We start from the raw sequence: 19,989 nt of genomic DNA, 5'->3' as shown, positions 1-19,989 counted from the left end.
GCACCCCAGATGCCTCCACTGAAGAAACACCTTCTGCCGACAAGGACCCGACACCGGGGTCCAGGGCTGGACACGGCCTTAGAAAAGTGCCCTCAGAGCCCACCGAGTACGTGGTGCCACTACCTGCCCCTCAACGACTGTCAAACTGAACTACTCTTAACCCTCAGGTGCCTTTGTTCCAACCTTGAAAATCTTGCTCCCAGTCTGAGGGCACAGAAGGAAACACAGCCCCTGCCTGCAGAGACAGCGCCCAGTCTGATGGGCAGGGCCTAGCTGCCAAGTTTACAGAGGCCGAGGATGCGTGGGGAGACAGCCCTTCCCTCCAGTAAACCCCACACTGACGCGGGAGAAAGAGCCCGGCCCCAGGGGAGCCTGCAGCCTGGGGAAACAGCTTTGGTCCCTGGGACAGAACGTCTGGGGCAAAAGGACTCGGAAGGAAAACCTAGACACACGATGATGGAAAATGAAGCTAACGTCCCTCGAGGGCCTGCCATGTGCCAGCTACCACCCTGCAGGTTTAATCTTTAAGCCTCATCATTTACAGCCTAGGACACTGAAGCACCGTAGTCAGCTACCCAGCCACGAAGTAGCAGAACTGGGATTCAAACCCAGGCCTGTGCCTGCCCACATCCCCTTTAGTACAAAGCATGTGTGCAGGGCAGGGTGATTCCCCGCATTCCCCACGCCATCCTTTAGGCTGGGAGCTGCTGCTCTTTCCCATCCACAAATCACCGCTCTCACGATATTAAAAAATCACGACGTTTAGGACAATCCATTCATTGTCAACATCCCACCGTCCCAGCAGTAAGGGGACTGCCGACACCCTCCCTTTAAAGCAAAGAGGAGGACTCGGGGCAGGGCAGGACCTCCCGAGGCTCCCGGGGTCAAGGCAGGGACTCTGGGGTCTCAGCAAGAGAGGGTTCAGAGCACCAAGTCCCCACCCCAGCTCAACCCCAAGCCAGTCCCTGGACGGACGCCCCACTCAGGACCTCTGGAGGGAACGAAGACTGGGAGCAGAAGGGAGGGCCCTCGGGGGGTGGAAAAGCAGCAGGATGCTGACCCCTCCCCAGGCCCACTGTCCGCTGCGTGCCCCCAGGGCTGGCCTGGAACTGCGACCTGGCCTCAGGGCTCATGACACAGACCCCGGAGCTTTCCACAGTCCCAGGAAAGAGGCCCTGCAGGGAGCAGAGGCAGCAATGCAACAGATCTGCATTGTGGAGACCCTGGTTCCCGCCGTGGGACAGTGACTTGGGCCCTAATGGACCAGGAGGAGGGTTTCAGGGAGTCCCGGTGTCTCAGGGCCTGCCATGGGGCAAGGAACCCAGGGCCCAGCGCCAATCCAGCCCCCTCTGCCCCACTCCGGGGTGTGCCGTCCCCTGGGCACCCCAAACCACCACGGATGCAGGGTCACTGGGCTCCTGCCTGCTGATTGCTGGCCCAGGACGGCCAGAGCTGGGCCGGCAGTGGGATGAGGAAGGGACAGCCCCCAAGGTTTAGAGCTGCCCGCTGCTGCCCTCTGCCCACTGCCCACACAGGAGAGGGCGTGGGGACTGGGCTTCTGCTGGGCAACTGCGCCCTCTGGTGGCAGCGGTGGGAAGATGCAGGACCTGCAGACAAAGGGCGAACCCCATCCCTTCTCCAGCTCCCAGAATCCTCTGCACTGCCCTCACTTACTGGAGGGTGGCACCGGGCCCTGCCCGGGGGGAGGAGAGTGGACAGGCACCACCCTGTTCCCGAGGGCTCCCAAACGGAATCCCCCAGGAGGGAGGTGACCTTCCACAGCTCCAGGCGACCGGGTTCCCCTCCCTCACACTCCGGCCCCAGCAGACTTGCCCCCCTGCCCATGGCTGGCCCCAAAGCCCTGCTCCCAGCTCCTCGACCGAGAAGCCAGCTCTCCTCCAGAGCCTCGGCCTCCCCACCCAACACAGGGGTCCAGGCAGTACCCCCACCCCCCGTGGCGGACCCTCCGAGGGCACGGGGACAGTCCCTCCAGCTGGACCGGAGGTGGTGGGTCAGGGGCGACGTTGACCAGAACCGGTTCACGCCAGCAACTTCTCCTCCCAGCTCACGGAAGCCTCCCACGGGCCTGAGCGGGGAGGCCCGACAGCACCCGTTACGGAAGGAACTCCCCTCCACGGGCCAGGCGCCGCGCCTTATGTGGGTGAGGTCATCCCACCCTCGACCAGTCAAACGAGCTGGGTTCAGGTGGTCCCCACTGTGCAGGAGAAGGCGTTTGGGGGACGCATCACCGGCACAGACAACTGGAAAGTGGCGGAAGGGTAGGAGCCCCGCTGCCCCACCTCCTTCTTACCCTCCGCCCCCGCCCCGGCCCCCCAGGAGCCCTTTCATCCTCTTCCTGGTGCAGACACAGCCGCCCTGTGCCCCTTCACCCCTCCTATTGGAACAGACCACGTCTGACAGTTCGCAGCGTGACTACAGTAAAGGGACTGGGTCCTGCCGTCTACTCCTGCGCTTTACTTACTCATTTTTTCCAGTCTAAGTGGCACGGGCCAGGTAGTCCTCACTTTACCCACCTGAGAAGTGGGAAGATCAAGAGGTATCTCTAACATTTGACCCCAGCAGAGGAGGCTATGGGTGAGATCCTGACCTGGTTCTCCCTCCGGCTGACCCCGGGGACCCCTGGGGCAGGTGCGGCTTGGCAGGTGACTGCCCCAAGGCGAGTTAATGTCCTGATGAAGGCCTGACGGGGCCCCGAGACTGTAGCGGACTGGGCTGAGGGACGCAGGCAAGCGTGCAGCCCAGCCTTGGGTCTCTTCCCAAACCACCGAGCGCTGCCTCCCAGGAAGGGGGGCGCGGAGGCTGAGCTTTGCCCAGATCCCTCAGAAGGCGCCAGATCACCAGCCACCGTGGCTGAATGACCACGGCTGGCACGTGGCATTTCAACAGCACTGCTGGTGGCCTGGGGACGCAAAGGTGTCTCAGCCTGACACCCCCTGAGCTTCTGGACAGAAACGACAGCCTACAGTCCCCTCCCTCAGTTAAGGGCGCCTGTGCTCGGGCAGGGCCAGGAGTCGGGGCTCCTCCCAGGCTCGGGCTGACTCGCCATCGTCCCCTGCCCCAGGGACGAGCCAGCGTCCGAGCTTTGGCCGGTGACGTTTGCCACTGCAGAGACCTCAGCAGAGTCAAGCCTCTGTTTTTCCAGGGGGAGTGATGACTTTCTAAGGCTCTTTAGGGAGACGGCACTGGAGACCCTCACATGTCTTCAGCACAGGACACGGGAGACAGTGCTCTCGGCCGGCCAGGTGTGGGGCGATGCTCCCCAAGGGCCCAGAGTCTCTGTGGAGGGGACGAGGGCTGCTCTGAGACGACCAGCACCCCGGAGGCCCTTCCTGGACAAGGTCTGGGCCCGAAGAACAGAGGTGAAGAGTCTGCCTGGAACGCCCCCCACCCCCTTCACAACCACTCTCTGCCTGACTCAGTCCTGGGAGCCAAGGGCACTCACTGCCCAGGAGGTAACCACCCCCGCCAGGGCCTACGATTCCTTCCTCTGTCTCGCCGCCCCCACCCCCACCGGCCCTGAGCTGCCTCTGCGGCGCTTGTGAAAACCAGGCTGTATCGCTGGTTTGCTTTCTGGACGCCTTTTGTAACTGAGCCTAGATCACCTGTCCTGGCGCCCAGCACGGTCCCGGCGAGTGTTCGGTGGATGCATGAGAGATGCTGAGTCAGTGAACACGGCACCTTCAATCCTCGCTCCACCGGAAATCCCGCCTCCCAGCCCAAACCCCTCCTGGGCCTTTTCCACGGGCTGTTCTCATGAACACAGACCCCAGGCAGAGCCAGAAGCCAGTCCCCCGAGCAGCCCTGAGCCACCCACTGACCCATCGCCCAGCTGCCTCTGCAGAGCCTTTCCTCCGGGGCCGGGGGGCCCATCTGTCCCCTGAACTCCCTCTAGCCTCTCCCTTTTCTGGCCTCTCTTTCGGAAACACCTTTTTCCTGTCCTCAGGCTGCTGTGTTTCCTGCCCAGGAAGAGGGCCTCTGCATCGGAGAGTGTTATTTATAGCAGGCCTGCCTCCTTCCAGGCCTCACTAGGTGAGGGTCAATGGCCCAGGGCTACACACAGAAGATGCTCAGGACTTGCCAGGGTCCAACCACCATAGGAGGGAAAGGGCAGGCCCAAGAGGGAGCATCTTCTGATGTTCGGACGGGTCCCTGGCCCAACCTCCCCATACCTCTCAGGGACCCCACTGCTCTCCCAGGTTCCCAGACTTGAAAACTCAGAGCCGCAGAGGCAAAGACTTACAGGATTTAGATCTGGAGGAGAAGCTAGAGACCAAACCTGATGAGGAAATGGAGACTCAGAGAGGGGAGGGAATTCGAACAAGGGCAAGCGACGTTAAAGCAGGTCCTCCAGCCAAAATCACCCCCCGCCCTGGCCTTACACGACACAGCTACAGAGGAATTGGTATGCCTTGCCTCATGCCATGTCAGGAGGCAGGTGGTATGTGAGGGGCTGCATTGCGTCATCAGGAAAAGATGGTTGAAGGTGGGTGCTGGTGGGATGAACTGGGAGGTTGGGATTGACATGTAGACACTAATATGTATAAAACAGATAACTAATAAGGACCTGCTGTATAAAAAAATAAATAAAATAAAATTCAAAAAAAAAAAGAAAGAAAAGATTGTTGAAATACTAACCCGCAGTGTCTCCAAACGTGATCTTATTTGGAACTAGGGTCTCTGCAGATGTAATTAATTAAGACAAGGTCACACAAGTAGAGTTGCCCTCATAAGTAGAGGGAAATCTGGACACAGATGGACGTGAGGGCCCACAGGGAGGAGGTGGCCACGTGGTGACAGAGGCAAAGACCGAAGTGATGCATCTACCGGCTGAGGGACACCAAGGACGGCTGGCAACTCGGGAGGCCGGGAGACGCAAGGAAGGACCCCCCAGCGCAGGTCTGCGGGGGAGCACAGCCCGGCCGACACCTGGAGTCCAGACTCGCAGCTCCAGGAACCGAGTCAATAAATCTCTGTAGTTTTAGGCCACCCCGTTTGTGGCACTTTGCGATGACAGGTCCAGCAAGCTGACACAAGGGGCTGGTCCTCTTTGGCAGACGAGGACTCTGAGGCTGGGGCAAGTCAAGTGCAGCGCCCGGGTCCAGGCTCAGGGCAGCAGGCTCGCTGCCTCTCCATCCTGGTCCTTCCCATGTGCAGCTCACTCCCTGCGGCCTGCTGCTCCCCACCAGCTCTCACCGCCTCCCTGCAGGGCTGCCCTCTGCGACTGTGACAGCACATCTGCCGGCTGGCTCTCCCTCCCTACCCATCCGTCCACTCAGAACCTCTCCTGGGAGCCCACCGTGCGCCAGGCTCGGAGCACGTGCTGGGGTCCCTCCAGAGACCAGAGCTGAGCTGGAGCTCCGGGTCAGACGCCCTCTCGGACCTCCGGTGTCTCTCCCCACCGGCTTTGTGCCACCAGCAGGGCCGGATGTTCCAGCTGTCCCATGATCTGAACCTTCCAGGAGGGAAGGTAGCTCCCAGCCCATGAAGGAAAGAAAAGGCACCAGGGCCACGTACAGGGAGCCACGAAACGGGGTGTGGTCTCGGCACAAAGAAGACGACACTGCCAACCTCAAAGACCTCCAGCTCATCTTCACTCTCAAAACCCCAGCAGAGATCCTGGTGATGCGGGTAGATGTGACTCCTAGAACAGGAAAAGCATTGGAAGCTTCCCCCAGAAACAAACCGGTTCGTCCCCACGGCAGGAATTAAAAGGAACAAAGTACATCATTCAACAGGGGTGAGTCTCAGAAGCAGTATGTTGAGCGAAGGAAGTCACACACACAACAGAACCCACTACATGATCCACGTACGTGAAGTTCAAGATCGGGCACCATGAATCTGGCGATAAAAATCAGAACAGGGAAACAATGGTGGGAGAGGTGTCCTGACCGGGAGGGACAGGAGGAAACTGGGCTGATGGAAATGTTCTGTATCTGGACTGGGGTGTGGTTACCAAGGTACGTTCATTTGTTAAAAACACATGAGACGGGACACCTATGGTTTGTGTATTTCACTGTTTGTAAATCATACCCCAATTAAAATACAACAGAATAGGGGGGAAAAAGGAGAAAAGGGTTCCTTCCCTCTGAGTTGGAGGGAAAGGCCAGCCCAGGGCCCAGAGTGTGGGGGGTGCCATGGACTGTGAGGGGAAGAGTTTTCTTCCACTGCTTTCCAGGCTGGAGTCTCGCTCGGGCTCTGATCAGCCCGCGGCCAGCCTGAGGCGCCAGCCACCTTCACTACACAGAGGCGGGTGGACGTGAACAGAGTAGAAGGCCCCCGTCCACGGGCTGCTGAGCACCGCTCTCCCCCCGCTCATACATCAGGCCCTCCTTCAGCCTGAGGCATCCAGGCTGAGCCCTCCCTGGTGTCCTGCTGCCATGGCGACCACCCCAGCCTGGATTTGGACTCCTGGGGCCTGAGCTCATCCTTTCAAATCTCCCACCTTCCCATATCCTCTGCCTCGTCCACACCTGCGACCTCTCCTCCCGAAGCCGCGGCTGTGTGTGATGCCCTGGAAACACAGCCTGGGCCAGCGGGTGGGCAGGCTCCGCCAGAAGAGCCCCAGGTCCCTCCACTCTCCCAGCCCCCGCCGAGAGGCCTGCAGACTGGAGCCCACTGGGGCCCAGAGGGATCACACATCTTAAGAGCCGCACCTCTCCCCCCTCCCCATCTGGCCCTGGCAGGGAAGCATCTCCCCATCTGGCATACAAACACCCCTTTGGGGATCAATCCACCCAGAAGTGTGGTCTGCAGGGCTGGGGCACTGAGTGCTCGCGGCCTCCTTGCTTTGCCCTGTCAGTGGCCCAGCCAGCGTTTACCCTCCGAGGCCCACATGCAGGGGCCACAGGGGCAGCGTGGGGCATCCGACAATAGTGACCAGCATCTGCTCCAGCCAGGCAGCTCCTGACACACTAACCCTGACCCTGACCCTAGGACGACTCTCGCCGTTCCATGGCGTAGCAATGACTGTCCCCATCTTACAGATGAGGGGCCGGAAGCCCGGAGGGGGTGTCACAGGAGCCCGGGTCAGACTGATCCCCACCTCCCACCGCAGAGGCCCCAGGAGCAGCTGAGGACCAGGAGGTGGCCTCTCACCCGCCAGGGAGAGTCAGGACCGGGGCTCCCCTTGGCAGGAGAGAGGGACGGACACCCACGAACAACCCACCCCTTCCCCTCGAGGCATCAGTGAGCAAGGATTTCCTGAGCCTGACTCCGTGCCGGGACCCAGCCAGGCCACCTCCAGCTCGAAGGCCAGCCTAGCGTGGCCCAGCGGGCTTTCCTCTGCCCTGGGCGGCCTCTCCCAGACACATCGGCCCGCCAGCCCCCACCCGGATCCCAGACACGGGGCTTTGTCTGCGCTGGACGTGGTGCCAGGGTGTCCCGGGCCCTCTGGCCAGCTCAGCAGGGCCTTCCCACCCTCTTCCCACAACTACTCCAACCCTGTGGCCACGTTCTGGGCCCCCCTAGTGGCCAAGGCCAGCAAAAGGAAGCGGTGGGATGACTCAGGGGTGACGTGGCCTCCAGAGACGTGCCCCTGTGATGACATCTGGTAGGGAGATCGGTAACGGCGGAGAGGTCTGGATTCACAGGAGATGTGGACCTCGGGAGGGGCCGGTGTGTCAGCTCCAGACCAGCTAACAAGCCAAAGAGTCTCAATGTATTGCCAGATGAACACAGGCTAAATTCATGCAAAATGGTTATTTTCAACTCTGAGGAGAAAATGAGAAACAGAACTCAAAATATAACACTTTGACGGTGTTCCTTGGACCAACTGGGTAAAATTTGCAGGAGTGATAAAAGTGGCACCCAGAGAGCCTCTGCTACTAGTTCTCTGGGTGGTTACCCACACAACCGGGGATGATACACTAATAACTCGATTCCCTGCCTTGCCACCTTTAGACAATATCTACCCTTATCCGACAAAATAGTAGAAAATAAGAATCTTTCTCTTTCTCCTTCTCTTCCTCCCAATATTTTATTTTCATTCCTTTTATTGGTTATTTCCCACCTATAATCTTGAGTTTTGTTTTCTTGTTTTAGGACACTTTGACGACTCTCTTGAACCCCCAGCTGGATGAGACGAGAGTACTGGAGAATCTCCTGCCCGCTCCCCTGCCCCCTCCCCTTGGTCACATACGCTTGATTCTCCTTTGTCCGGCGACAAGCAGCCACACTGAGCTTGCTTCAGAGGGAATGCAGGTCACTTATGGTGTCTGGACTACGGGAGTGTGGTTTATACCAGCCTCGGAGGCTCCCAATCTCACTTTCCTCGTCTGTAAAATGGGGACAGCATAAGCAGGTCCTAATGCCTCACAAGACAAGATGGGGAGGACAAGGAACGTGAGTGACACTTACAAGGCTTTTTGTAAATAAGATCACACGACATGCAGCCTGGAACGGTAATGATGGCTCACATTGGCGGGGCCGCTTGGATAACTCTCCGAACCTCAGTTTCTTCACCAGTGAAATGGGGAGAAGATTAGTGCCCGTCTCGCTAAGAGGTTGTAAAGACAAACTGAAATCATAAAAATCAAACTGCTTTGTACTCAGGGCATCCCTGTCCCAATTTAAGGAGTCATGACACCAGTTCCCTCTTTCGCGAGATAAAACTGCAGCTCAGGCCCCAGCACATCAGGCGGAGCGGAAATGCACAGCTCTCTAGAGGGCATTTGGGGAACAACTGGGAAATCTGAATGTGGCCCATTTGTTAAATATAATAATGCTATTAAATTCACTATCATTGGGTGTGATTGTGGGGCTATAAGTCCTCACTCTCAGGAAATGCATGGGCAATAGTTAAGGGTTAAATACCACCATCTCAGCAAGTTATGTTCAAATGGCTCGGGAAAGTGTTATTATATATACACTGATGTGGATAAATGGAGAGAGAGAGACACAGCATCGGAGCAAAGCGTTACCAGTCAGAGAATCCAGTCGCTGTCCTATCTCTCACCTTCTCTACTGATTTGACATCTTTTCAAAATAAAACATTACAGGGAAAAAACTTTCTGGGTCGGAAGCACCCTAACTGTCGTGGCGCCTTTCCTGTCCCCAGGGAAGCAGGGGCGGGCCCTGACTCCGCAGCTGCCACCATCCTCCCCCCCCCGAGTGCGTGCGTGGCATGGGGGTGCTGGGGAGGACCCAGGGACTCCCAGAACCGCCCCAGACGAGGGCCAGGCGGGCAGCCGCCGGTGGGTCCCGGCCGGGGCGTCAGCTGTCTCCTTTGTTAAAGGAGAACAGACAGACAGTTGGCATCTTAGCAGCACCTGGAGCCCAGCCTCCTGCCCAGTCAGCTCAGTCATCTGCACCAATGAGCTTGGCGAAGAGGCGCCGGTGACTGGCTTTACAGTCACCTACCGGGGACCTATTCTACACTCCGCTCCAAGTCTGCAGAAAGCTAGGGAACAGCAAAAGAACACGAGGCAACACACACAGGAAAGGGCAAAAGACGCCACCAGCCTCTCCCTGCTTTATGCCTTATCCCGTGTCCCCAGCTGGACAGCCAGCTCACAGGCTCTGGGGGGGGCGATCCACACGTCAGAAAGAGAGCTGCCTTCCCGGCTGATGACGGGCGATCTGCCGACGTGCAGGGAGCTCGGGACTGGAGAGCCGTCCTCTGTTGGGAGGGAGATGGACCCTGGCTTCTCCTAAGGGTGATTCGTGCAACAAGGAGGGTGAGGGGAATCTCACCCTGACCGTCCCTGGACCAGGGCAGGCTCCATGGGCTCACGTGACCCAGTCACTCTCCGAGTGGATTTCCCAACCTGGCCAGATCACAGGAATCACTGTGGTGGAAGGGTGGAGATCAGGCGACCGGGGAACAGTGTCTGAGGAGTGAAGCATTTTCATTCAACTCTCCCTGGGGAAGAATTGGAGTCTCCACCAGGTGCTCTGGCGGCCCAGGTCCCACAGACAGCACTGAGGCCAGTGGGGAGAATATGATTCCAATCGCTAATATCTGTGGAATATTCATCACGTGCTGAGGACTTTGCGTGCAAAGTCAAGACCTGAACCTTGATTCCCAGTCTGCCTCACTTCATGGTCCAAATTCTTACTATGACATCATCTGTCTTCCCAGAAGACACCTGAGATCATACCCAGTGAGGATGATCTGAAGGAAACAGGGCAGAGGAGGAGCCCGGGCAGCGCGTGGCACCTGCTTCCAGACCCTGAAAGGCTGTCACCATGCAGGGCAATAGCACTTGCTCTGCGAGGTTTACTGCTAGCCCCCCACTTTATTTGGGGGTGCATTTGGTGAAGCCCATTCACCTTTGGTATCTTCACCAGAGGCAGTCACACCCACGAAAGATAAACCCAGGAGGAACCCTGAAGGACAGAGCATTCAAATACAGAACCAGATGGTTTCAGCACACAGTCGTGGGGGGTCCCCAGCCGGAGGACCCTGGAGGGGATGGTTTAGAGGCGCCTGTGGTACCTGGAAAGCAAACACGGGGCTTCGTGACATGGTTCTTTCCAACTTTGAAAGTTTAGTTCTACAGAAGTTGGCATTTATTCTTTTTTTTTTTTTTTTTTTTGTAGTACGCGGGCCTCTCACAGTTGTGGCCTCTCCCGTTGCGGAGCACAGGCTCCGGACGCGCAGGCTCAGCGGCCATGGCTCACGGGCCCAGCCGCTCCGCGCGGCATGTGGGATCCTCCCCAACTGAGGCACGAACCCGTGTCCCCTGCATCGGCAGGCAGACTCTCAACCACTGCGCCACCAGGGAAGCCCGGCATTTATTCTATTTACAAATGGATTTTAAAGTCGGGGAGGGATGTAAAGTGGGTCAGTTTTACTGTCCAGATGGGGAGGGAGTTGCGTCACTGAAAGCGGTGACCAGCCAAGGGTTCCAGGGACGAAATCAGCTCAGCCGCCAAGCGGTCGTAACCCTCACTGTGCATCAGAGTCACGAGGGCAGCTGTGTCCAAACCAAGGGAAGCTGACATCTGGGGCTGGGCCCAGGGACCCGTCCGTCCTGGTCAAAGCTCCCCAGTGAGTCCGACAGGCCGTCAAGATGGAGCCACTGAGCTGGAAAATGCAGCTCACACTGGGGTGGCCTTGGTGCCCTCCGAGCCCCATGAAGACCCGGAGTCAGTTCACGTCCACACCTGGGTCAGCTCATGTCTACACCTGGGTCAGCTCATGTCTACACCTGGGTCAGCTCATGTCTACACCTAGTGAACTCATGTCTACACCTGGGTCACTTCATGTCTACATCTGGGTCAGCTCATGTCTACACCTGGGTCAGTTCATGACTACACCTGGATCAGCTCACGTCTACACTTGGGTCAGCTCATGTCTACACCCGGGCTCGTCAAACGTCTCTGACACAGGGGCAGTGGTTGAGCGAGTGTTTGTAAGTCAAAAAGATCTGAATCAAAATCCCTCTAAGATGTTCCCTTTGGACATGGGGTGAGGTCCTTTAACCCTTCAATGCCTCAAAGTCCTGACTTTTCTAGTTATTACGAAGTTTTCACAAATTCACAGACATAGAAAGTAGGTTGGTGGTTGCCAGGGGGTGGGGGGTGGGTAGAAGACGAAGAGTTACTGTTTACGGGGACAGAGTTGTAGTCTGGGAAGATGAGAAAGTTCTAGAGACGGAAGGTGACAACAGTTATACAACAATGTACTTAATGCCACCGAACCGTACACTTAAAAGTGATTAAAATGGTCAATTTTGTGCTATATATATTTAACCACAATAAAAATCTTTAAATGTTTAAAGTACAATAACTATAAAGAAAACTATAATAAACATGCACCCACCCACCCAACTACAGAATGTTAGTACTTTGTCAAATTTTCTTCAGTTTTTAAAATAAAAAAATGAAATTTTGCATATTTTTTTAAAAAAAGCTTTCAGAGGGATTTTTCTCAGGAATTCAAGGGTACTTCAACATAAGAAAATCAATGTAATTATCAAAACACATGATGAACTCAACTGACACAGAAAAAAAGCATTTGACAAAATCCAACACACTTGCATGATAAAATACACTTAGAAAAGCTGGATTAGAAGGGATTTCTTCAACACGATAAAGAGGTTTTATGAAAAACCCACAGCAAACGTTCTACTCAGCGCTGAAGACTGAAAGCTTTCCCTCTAAGATCAGGAACAAGACAGGGCTGCCTGCTCTCACCAGCCACTCAACGCTGGATGGGAGGTTCCAGCCAGAGCAGTCAGGGAAGAAAAAGCAGTAAAAGCCATCCGCACTGGAAAAGAAGAAGTAAAACTATCTCTATTCACAGTTGACATGACCCTGCATATGGAAAACCCCAAAGAATCCACCCATACAAAAGCCAAAAGAGCTAATAAACAAATGTTCCAGGCGACAAGATCAACACACAAAAATCAATTGTGTTTCTACACACCGCAGTGAACAATCCAAAAAAGAAACTGAGAAAACAACCCCACTTAGGAAAGCTTTCAGAGTATCGGAGGACTGGGCATCAGAAGAGTCTCAGGGCCCCTTGAAGTGGGGACATCTCGTTATTAATGGTCCTTGGTGGAGGAGCATGCATCAGTGAGCACCTTTAGTTTTTCATGTGTTTTAGTGCGTCTCTTACTAGAATCAAGTAGAGCAAACAGATCTGATGGGGATGATGGTCTGTGCAAGAGAAACGGAACCCCAGCCGCAGGCAGGCCAGAGTGACCTGGGGCTCGGCCATCTTGCCTCCCTTCACATCTCAAGAGCCACAGGAAGCTGGGAAGCAAAATCCCAGGCCCCTTGGAGGAAATCAGGCCTGAGTCAGCCTTCCTAGGAGGGGGAGGGAACAGACGAGGCCCAGGAAATTGTTTACATAGGGGGGGTGTTTTCCACTTGAAAAGTTGGTGGGTTTTTTTCTTTTTTAAGTTGAAGAAGGAACTGGAAGTGTTTTTAATGATCGTTTTGTGACTCGGGGCCAGAAAGATGGAGTGTTTGCCAAGGAGAGACACACTTCTCAGTTCTAGACGCTACGCGCTGGTGGTTGGTTCCATGACAGAGATGCTCTCCTTCCCCCTTGTTTCTGTCCCTCTCTCTTGCCAACAGCTATGGAACATCTTCTGAGATCTACGGATGGCAGTACTAGGAAGAGAAACATTCTGATGCACGGAAGTGATTGGCTGAAAGGGAAGGAGCCCTAGATGGGGAGCCAGAAGCCCTGCTGTTCTAGGCTGGCTTCCGCAGCCCCAGCTGTGCAGCTTTGAGCCCTTCCACTCCCTCCTGTAGGCCTTGATTCCCCGCTGTAAAGGGGAGAGCAGGGCAGGGGCTGGGAGGGGAAGACCTCTTTAGACTAGTGCTTCTGAAGGCCAAACCCTTTAAGAATTCAAAAGAACTTTAAAAGAAAAGGGAAGTGACATTGATGGAAAATGGAAAGATGAAAAGAGAGACAAGTTTGAAAAGACGGACAAGAGCTGTTTCTTCTCTAGGCCATTCTTTCCCGCTGGGCCAAAGCTGGGCTAATACCAGAGGCTCCCAAGGACTCAGGAGGGGGCCAGGTTTGGGGAGGGAAGGAAAAACAGCATTCCTGTTCTCAGTTTGCTCAGGCCAGGACTTCCCAAGGAGATTCCAGAAAAGGCCTGCATGCTTAAAGCTTGCCCAGCTGTGAACAAATCAACCTCATCATGGACCAGGTTTTCAGGGGAAAAGGGGGCTGGGGGGATGGTGGTGGAGGCAAATCAAACGACTCCCAAAGAAAGACATAAATAAGAATAAATGGGCACCGGAGTTGGATGGGAGACCTCTGGGTGGTACCTAAAATTTTTTTCCCCAATTGTATTAATTTGGCAAACATTTGAAAGATGCCTGCTGAGTGTTGGGCGTGGTCAGACAGGACAGCGGGCAGGAAGGCCTCCACAGGGAGATAAAAACACAAAGCAGAATGGAAACCTGCCCCAGGGGACTTCAGAGTAGGGGCTGTTCTCTCTAAACCTGGGGAGCCCGGGAAACAGACCCTAGAGGCTGGAACACAGATCAGAAAAGCCCTGGCCATTCTTTCGTGCTCCATGGTACACAAGTCAGGAACGACCTGCTCGCGGGTCATCCAGGAAGTGAGCAACACAGGCTGATACAGACCTACAAACTGATCAGCAACTTTCCCCTAGAAACCACTGGTGGAAGCACGGACCACTGTAAAGCTCATCTCGGGCGAGGAAACTCACAATCACTGCGACTCCCTGTCTCATTTTCCCAGTTTAATCCCAAAGACACACAAACCCAAATTCAAAGCAGGATACAAAAAATTCATAAGCAGGCTGGAGTCATCTGTGTCTTTGGCCTGAAGGGAGCCCAGGTCGACCTAGTGGCAGCTCCGCCTACTCGGGGGAGGGTTCTTTGTGTGAAGTCCTGCAGCCCCGTTAGAAAAGAGTCGCAGGGGACACCGCGTAGGGGAACAAGACGCAGGCAGGATGCAAACCCAGGCAGACCCTCTACTTCTGCAGCGCGAACAAGGCCGCAGGCTTCTCAGCTTGAATTTGAACGAGCCAATGGTGTGCCAACCGCTGAAACGGGAAGCCAGATAAACAGCACATTATCGAGGGGCATCCGGCGCGTCCCAGAAGCCGGCGCCAGCTGCGCCCCGGGCTGTCTTAACAAAGTGCCATTGACTCACCAGCTGATGTTCCCATGTTGGGCTCGGGGACAAGGAACCCTCTCTGCAGGGTGGACGTCACCGCTGCACACCATCCCCACCGCCCCCACTCACGCCTCCCCTCTCTGCCCCCTGCAGACTCCGCCAGTTCTTTATCTTCCGACCAGTTTCTGTCGGCTCTGAGAACAGAAGGGACTCCAGGGCCCAAGCACCGGGGACTCTTAGGTGAGCTCCCAGAGCGGCCACCCTCTCTTTTTCCCTCCCTCCCAGCTGCTCCGGGAAGCTTTCTCAGGCGTGCCAGGAGGACAGCCTCCGGGGCCCGTGAGATGCTTCTCAGTGCATCCCGGGGCCAGAGAACGTTTTCTGGAACAGTGTGCCAAGGTCACCTGCCCAGCTGTTCAGCTCGCTCCGCTGGGGTAGACGGAGAAGGTAGAGGTAGGTAGGGGTGTGTGTGTGTGTGTGTGTGTGTGTGTGTGTGTGTGTGTGTGTGTGTGTGTGTGTGTGTGTGTGTGTGTGTGTGTGTGTGTGTGTGTGTGTGTGTGTGTGTGTGTGTGTGTGTGTGTGTGTGTGTGTGTGTGTGTGTGTGTGTGTGTGTGTGTGTGTGTCACTTTCAACAGCAAGGCAAGGGAAACCGAGGCTCAGAAAGGTTGGACTTGGGTGGCCCATGGTGAGTCAACTCCTGGACCAGACGCGCAGCCCCGCGGGGACGCTCAGCCTCTCGCGGGCGCAAGCTAACTCCCCCCGGGGCTCGGGCCCTCCTGCCCCGCAGGACCCGCCAGCCCAGTCCCGCAAAGCGGGGAGCATCAGACTCGAACCCACCCCGCGACCGCCCGGTCCCTGTGCGGGCCACTCACCCGCGCGCCTGCGCCCCGGGGCCCCGGGTCCACGCATCCCGACGGCGCCGGCCAGGCCCACGTCGCGAGGAGAAAGTTCTGAGGCTCCCGCGCTGATCGGCCCCCCCGGAGTCTCGGCGTCCGCGCTCCGGTCGCGGGTGGCACTACGGCCGCCGCCGGCCCGGGCCCCACGACGCTGAGGAAGGCGGCATCTCGAACAAAGTGCGTCCCCTGCCGGGCGCGGGGCGGAGCCTGGTGACCCGCTGCCCCGGGCACACGCCGGCCGCCTCCCCGGGCCGGGGGCGGAGGCTGCGCCGCCGAGCGCCCCGCTCCCCCCGCGCTGTGCCAGTTGAACCCGCAGAGGGGCGGAGGCGCCGGGCCCTTCCAGACTTTGTCATTGGAAAGCTATTCCCGTAACCCTTTCCTGCCTTCGCCTTCCGTCCCGCCTCCGCGGCCGCAGAAAGGCGGAGCTGGGTGGCGGGGCAGGAAGCCTCCGCACAATCAAGCCTTTCCTCGGCCGGGACCCGCCGCTTCCAGGCCCGGCCGCCCCACCCCCACGCGCCCTCGGGCTGCCGCCGGCCGGCAGTGCTTAGGAGCGCGGACAGAGGGGTCGGCCGGGCCTTCCCACCCCCTTCCGCCCGCGCCCCCTTCCTTCCTCTCTGTTCTGTTCCGCTTTCTGGGCTGGGACGCGGATGCAGAGGGGAGGGGAGACCCCAGAAGGGCCGGGCATATAGTAGGTGCTCAGTAAAATGCGCTGGGCTTTGCCCCACCTCGCGACCCTGCCACGGCCCTTTCTCCTTCTAGGGCCTGGGAGGGGGAGGAGGGGGAGGAGGGGGAGGGGGAGGAGGGGCAGGAGGGGGAGGGGCAGGAGGGGGGGGAGGAAGGAGGGGGAGAAGAAACGACCAGACCCAGAGAGAGTGGCTGGAAGTGGGGCCTCGGCCAGAACCCAGTGCAGCCTGGGCAGTGCGGCCTCCACCGACCCTGCCTCCCGGGACAGGTGCCTGGGCTTCTGGAGCAGGCTTCAAGCTCCGGGAGAAAAGCAGCAGTGCGACCAAGGACCCACCAGATTGGGACCAGAGGCGTCGCCAGCTCCAGCCAGCAAACATGATTGATTATTTCCGGGGCCAGCTCCCTGGGAGGTCTCCCAAAGTTTCACCAGCAACGGGTCAACCCGAGGGGAGCAGGGTCAGCAGAGTCCTGCCCACCCCCGTCCAATCAGTCAGTCAGGTCACAGTGGCTGTGGACCTAAGGGGGTGATAAAGGGACACTAGACAGTGGACTGGTAGTGACACTGAGGAAGTTCCCAACTAACCAGGGAAAAGGATTTTTATATGGTCTTTGTCCTTGAAAAGAATGAGTTGCCTTTTCTTCGCTGTCTCAGAGGGATGCATGGGGCGAGGCCTTGCCCTGTGGGTACAGTGGCTGGAAGTGTGGGCTCGAAGGCAGGTGGCCTGGGTTCATATCCTGGGTCTGCTCCTCATCAGCCACGGGAACCAGAACGGATTCTTTAACCTCTGACCATTTCAGTTTCTTCATCTGTAAACTGGGGTAATGACAGTTGCCATCTCCTACGATTGTTGGAGAGTAAGTGTGATAATCTAGGTGGCACACTCAGAAGAGTGGCTGGCACTACTCAGTAAACATTAATTATTATTTTGATCTCTGAGTCATGCAACCCTGCATCCAGTTTGGCATTCAGCCATGTGCTAACTGGAATCTCTCTTGCTTTTCACAGGCTCCTCGGCCTGCAAAGGGGAGCCTGGTCCTCTCGGAAGAAGCACTGTCCTTTCTCGAGGGCTCATAGGGTGGGCCGGCTGAGTTCCTCACCTCCTCGGTCTAGGGACCAAGGATTACACAGCAGGCTTGCAAAGCAGTTTCAGAGACTGAACTGCCCTCTGGTCCACGGTGAGGCTGCACACGGGGCCCCACCCATACTGGTAATGGCAGGAAGATGCTGTTCCTTGGGTGCTGAATGGGGAAGAAGGCTAAAGCCATGGTTTTCTTTTTCTAGTTTATTTATTTATTTATTTTTGGCTGCGTTGGGTCTTTGTTGCTGCACAAGGGCTTTCTCTAGTTGCGGCGAGCGGAGGCCACTCTTCGTTGCAGTGCACGGGCTTCTCATTGCGGTGGCTTCTCTTGTTGCGGAGCACGGGCTCTAGGCCCGTGGGCTGCAGAAATTGTGGTGCGCGGGCTCAGTAGTTGTGGCTCGCGGTCTCTAGAGCGCAGGCTCAGTAGTTGTGGAGCACTGGCTTAGTTGCTCCGCGGCATGTGGGATCTTCCCAGACCAGGGCTCGAACCCATGTCCCCTGCATTGGCAGGCGGATTCTTAACCACTGCGCCATCAGGGAAGTCCCAAGCCATGGTTTTGTAAGGGTTAAATCTCTTCCATTGTGAGATCAGTATTTCTCTCCCATTCATGAATGGCTGATCATACCAGTCCCCTGACCCTGCTCCAAATGTCCCAGTCACAGACCTGCAGCAGTGAAGTGTGTCTGGATAAACACGCTGGCATATGGACAGGTAGGGGGGTGGGCAGGGGATAAACAGACCAGCTCTAGTTGTGCTGAAGGGCAGAGGCAGTGACAGCTCCTGAGAGACAAGGTGGTGGGACAGGGCGGCAGAGAGAAGCCACAGGGACCGTGGATGCAGAGCTGCCTGGGTGGGAAGTCGGGTCCCCCCAGCCCAGGAGAGGCCTCTACCAAGTGCCTGCCTGTGAGCAGTTTTCCTCCAAACACAGTGACGACTCTGTTGCTCTAAATCAAGCAAATGGCTTTTCCTTAAATATGAAAATCAATAAGAAGTAAAGGCAAGGGCCTGGCCACCGGGAGAGGAGAGTGGAGGGGCTGGCCACAAGGGAAACGATGAGATTTAGGCTCAGGATCATCCCCCCGCCCCACCGCGAGGCAGCCTCCAGGCCCTGCTGACCCCCCTGTGACTCCTTAAACCCGACAGCTGCCCCTGGTCCCCTCCTCCATCCACGGCTTAGAGCCCATCCTGAATCAGGGCAGGAGATTTGTTAACGAGAGGATTAATGTCAATGTGACAAATAGGTTTTAAAAAATCAGCCCAGGAGCCTGTTGTCACCCCGTGGTCTCAGACCTGGCTTGAGTTGAGATGCTCTGGGAGCCCCAGCAAGCTCAGCAAGTAGCATTTGCAGGCCTGGCCTGATTTCCTGGGGCCTCTGCCCATTTCCTGCCAGCCTGAGCTCTGAGGACCGATGCTAATCTGTTTTACGTTTGCGATCCGGGAGTTTGCACTTTCAGAGCTCCCACGTCCCATGTGGCCCGCGAGGTTCTGTCTGCATCTTCCAGCTCCTGTTAGGCGTTCAGAGCCGTCTGTAAGGCAGGGGTGGGAGCACAGCACATCACTTTATTTCTTGAGCCTTTAATAAACGTCGTTAGAGGGAGCCTCTGGCTTCCTCCTTGGAAGAACAGTGGAAAAACACTGGGTGTCAGAGGACCTGAGTCCACACTCTGGCGGGGCCCTTGCCGAAGCACACGCTCATCTGTAAGCGGGGTGACACCCAGGGGACACCACCGCCTACCGAGGCCTGGGTGAGCGTTCAGTGAGAGAGCTGAAGAGAAGATGGGGTACGCAGTGCTGAGCATTTGCCAGCAGAAGCGCGATTATCAAACAGAAAACACATCTCCTACCCCGGCCCCACCCCATCCCACCTGCATCACATCCCCTGGGGTATACGCTCCGAAAACCGAAAACCGCTTTTTTTTTTTTTAACATCTTTATTGGAGTATAATTGCTTCACAGTGGTGTGTTAGTTTCTGCTGTATAACAGGGTGAATCAGGTATACGTAAACAAATATCCCCATATCTCCTCCCTCTTGCATCTCCCTCCTTCCCTCCCTATCCCTCCCCTCTAGGTGCTCACAAAGCACTGAGCTGATCTCCCTGTGCTATGTGGCTGCTTCCCACTAGCTATCTATTTTACATTTGGTAGTGTATATATGTCCATGCCACTCTCTCACTCATCCCAGCTTACCCTTCCCCCTCCCCGTGTCCTCAAGTCCATTCTCTACGTCTGCATCTTTATTCCTGTCCTGCCCCTAGGTTCTTCAGAACCATTTTGTTTTTCTTAGATTCCATATTGTGTGTTAGCATAATGGCCACCATTATGCTATGTTAGAGAAATGTTTTTTTCTCTTTCTGACTTACTTCACTCTCTATGACAGACTCTAGGTCCATCCACCTCACTACAAATAACTCAATTTCATTTCTTTTTATGGCTGAGCAATATTCCATTGTATATATGTGCCACATCTTCTTTATCCATTCATCCGATGATGGACATTAGGTTGGTTCCATGTCCTGGCTATTGTAAATAGAGCTGCAATGAACATTGTGGTACATGACTCTTTTTGAATTATGGTTTTCTCAGGGTATATGCCCAGTAGTGGGATTGCTGGGTCGTATGGTAGTTCTATTTTTAGTTTTTTAAGGAACCTCCATACTGTTCTCCATAGTGGCTGTATCAATTTACATTCCCACCAAAAGTGCAAGAGGGTTCCCTTTTTCTCCACACCCTCTCCAGCAGTTATTGTTTGTAGGTTT

The 19,989-nt window shown here is 56.1% G+C and overlaps 1 protein-coding gene across 4 annotated transcripts in view; it reads right to left on the bottom strand.

Moving 5' to 3' along the window:
* The window catches only part of NAV1 (neuron navigator 1), a 210,396-nt gene extending 194,648 nt beyond the window's left edge, over positions 1-15,748 (bottom strand). For all 4 annotated transcript variants that reach the window (XM_060091497.1, XM_060091496.1, XM_060091498.1 and 1 more), the window contains exon 1: positions 15,445-15,748. The gene's annotated coding sequence lies outside the window, so the exon portion shown is untranslated. The remainder of the gene's footprint in view (positions 1-15,444) is intronic.
* Positions 15,749-19,989: the final 4,241 nt, after the last annotated feature.

Source organism: Mesoplodon densirostris, chromosome 2 (genome assembly GCF_025265405.1).
Source record: "Mesoplodon densirostris isolate mMesDen1 chromosome 2, mMesDen1 primary haplotype, whole genome shotgun sequence".
In the NCBI taxonomy this organism is placed as follows: Eukaryota; Metazoa; Chordata; class Mammalia; order Artiodactyla; family Ziphiidae; genus Mesoplodon; species Mesoplodon densirostris.
Note: the sequence above shows the minus strand (reverse complement) of the source record. Positions and strands in the feature narration are given on the sequence as shown.